Genomic DNA, 2,500 nt, shown 5'->3' on the forward strand with positions numbered 1-2,500 from the left:
CCGAGTTCGGAGCGGACAGATGCAAACGGATGGACGGAGGAGGACGGCGGCGGCGGCGGCGACGTCGAAGGCGGCCCGCGGGGAGAGGCGCGGGGCGGGGGCACGTGGCCCCCAGCCCCCCGCGGCCCGACCCCGCGGTGCCGTCGGAGGCGGCGCCGGCGCACCCCGGCCTCCCGAGTTCGGAGCGGACAGATGCAAACGGATGGACGGAGGAGGACGGCGGCGGCGGCGACGTCGAAGGCGGCCCGCGGGGAGAGGCGCGGGGCGGGGGCACGTGGCCCCCAGCCCCCGCGGCCCGACCCCGCGGTGCCGTCGGAGGCGGCGCCGGCGCACCCCGGCCTCCCGAGTTCGGAGCGGACGGATGGGCGGAGGAGGACGGAGGCGGCGGCGGCGACGTCGAAGGTGGCCCGCGGGGAGAGGCGCGGGGCGGGGGCACGTGGCCCCCAGCCCCCGCGGCCCGACCCCGCGGTGCCGTCGGAGGCGGCGCCGGCGCACCCCGGCCTCCCGAGTCATGAGCGGACAGATGCAAACGGATGGGCGGAGGAGGACGGCGGTGGCGGCGGCGGCGGCGGCGGCGACGTTGAAGGCGGCCCGCGGGGAGAGGCGCGGGGCGGGGGCACGTGGCCCCCAGCCCCCGCGGCCCGACCCCGCGGTGCCGTCGGAGGCGGCGCCGACGCACCCCGGCGCGCCCCGGCCTCCCGAGTCATGAGCGAACAGATGCAAACGGTTGGGCGGAGGAGGACGGCGGTGGCGGCGGCGGCGGCGGTGGCGACGTCGAAGGCGGCCCGCGGGGAGAGGCGCGGGGCGGGGGCGTGAAGGAGACGGGCGGGGGGTACGGTGCCGGTCTTTGGCCGGTCGCCTACACCCCCGCCCCGACCCGTAAGCGCCCCCAGCCCCCGCGGCCCGACCCCGCGGTGCCGTCGGCGGCGGCGCCGGCGCACCCCGGCGCTCCCCGGCCCCCCGAGTCCAGAGCGAACACACGGGCGGAGGAGGACGGCGGCGGCGGCGGCGGCGGCGACGTCGAAGGCGGCCCGCGGGGAGAGGCGCGGGGCGGGGGCACGTGGCCCCCAGCCCCCGCGGCCCGACCCCGCGGTGCCGTCGGCGGCGGCGCCGGGGCGCTCCCCGCCGCGCCCCGGCCCCCCGAGTCCGAAGCGTGAGAAACGCCGATAGGCGGCGGGCGGCGGCGGCCGCGCGGCCGCGGGGCGGCGGGCGGGTGCGCCGCGGGCGTCGCGGGGGGGGAGGAAGGTCAGGAGGACGGTGTCGGGCGCGGGGTGTATGTCGGTTCGCGTCGTCGCGCGGCCGGCCGCTCCCCGCGTCCCGCCCGGCCCCCGCCGGCCCCCCCCCCCGGTCAGGCGCCCGTCGGCGTTCCCCGACCGCCCCACCCCGCGCGTCCGCGCGGTCGTCGACGTCCCGTCCGCCTTGTCAACGCTCCCATAGTCCAGGCCGGGCCGCGGCCGGCGTCGGGGACCACTCCCCCGCCGGTGCCATCGCGACCTGGCCGACCTCGGAACCTTACCCCCAGTCGCCGGGTACCCAACCTTCTCGCCACCTTCGGCGGCGAGCGGGGGGTTCAATGTCTCCGAAGTCCCCCCCCGGCCTGCCGGCGGGGCGGGGAGGGCTAGGAGCGCCCGGAGGCGCCGTTATCCCCCTTTTTAACCCCTTCTCTGAATGTTGGCCAAAACCGCAAACCAAACGTACGACTCTCAGCGGTGGATCACTCGGCTCGTGCGTCGATGAAGGACGCAGCTAGCTGCGAGAACTAATGTGAATTGCAGGACACATTGATCATCGACACTTTGAACGCACCTTGCGGCCCCGGGTCCCTCCCGGGGCCACGCCTGTCTGAGCGTCGCTTGTACATCTATCGGGATCGGGGCGCCCGCGGGCGCCCCCCTCCCGCGGTTGGGGCGTCGCGGGCCACCGCCGGCCTACCCCCCCCACCTTCCCTCCCCGCACGGGGAAATGGGGGTGGGGGGGGCGGACGGCACGGCCCTCGTCCCCCTAAGTATAGACCCGACCGCCCGCGCCCTCGACGGGCCCGACCACCGCGCGGCCGCAGGGGCCCGCGGCGGCTGCCGATGGAGGATCCGTCCCCCGCCGCGCAGTCCGCCGCGACGCACCGCGCGGCCGCGTAGGAGTCGTGCGCCCGGCGAGGCGCGGGGTTAACGGCCGACCCCCGATGACGGGAGGCGATCCGTCGCCCCCGCCTCTAACCCCGTTCGACTACGACCTCAGATCAGACGAGACGACCCGCTGAATTTAAGCATATTACTAAGCGGAGGAAAAGAAACTAACAAGGATTCCCTCAGTAGCGGCGAGCGAAGAGGGAGAAGCCCAGCGCCGAATCCCCGCCCGGCGGAGGGCGCGGGACATGTGGCGTATAGAAGGTCGCTTTGCCCGGCGCCGCCCGGTGGGGGCCCGAGTCCTTCTGATGGAGGCTCTGCCCGAGGACGGTGTGAGGCCGGTAGCGGCCCCCGGCGCGCCGGGGCGAGGCCTTCTC

At 76.9% G+C, this 2,500-nt stretch overlaps 1 non-coding gene and 1 pseudogene across 1 annotated transcript; both read left to right on the top strand.

The window, feature by feature from the left end:
* The first annotated feature begins 1,698 nt into the window (after window positions 1-1,698).
* On the top strand, window positions 1,699-1,852 carry LOC147185042 (5.8S ribosomal RNA). The gene has a single exon (XR_015099899.1). It is a non-coding gene; the product is annotated as a 5.8S ribosomal RNA (ribosomal RNA).
* Window positions 1,853-2,226: 374 nt separating this feature from the next.
* LOC147185043 (28S ribosomal RNA) overlaps window positions 2,227-2,500 on the top strand; it is a 5,244-nt pseudogene continuing 4,970 nt past the window's right edge.

This window comes from Hippocampus guttulatus, unplaced genomic scaffold, assembly GCF_054856545.1.
Source record: "Hippocampus guttulatus isolate MCC_2025c unplaced genomic scaffold, RoL_Hgut_1.0 HiC_scaffold_38, whole genome shotgun sequence".
NCBI classification, from domain to species: domain Eukaryota; kingdom Metazoa; phylum Chordata; class Actinopteri; order Syngnathiformes; family Syngnathidae; genus Hippocampus; species Hippocampus guttulatus.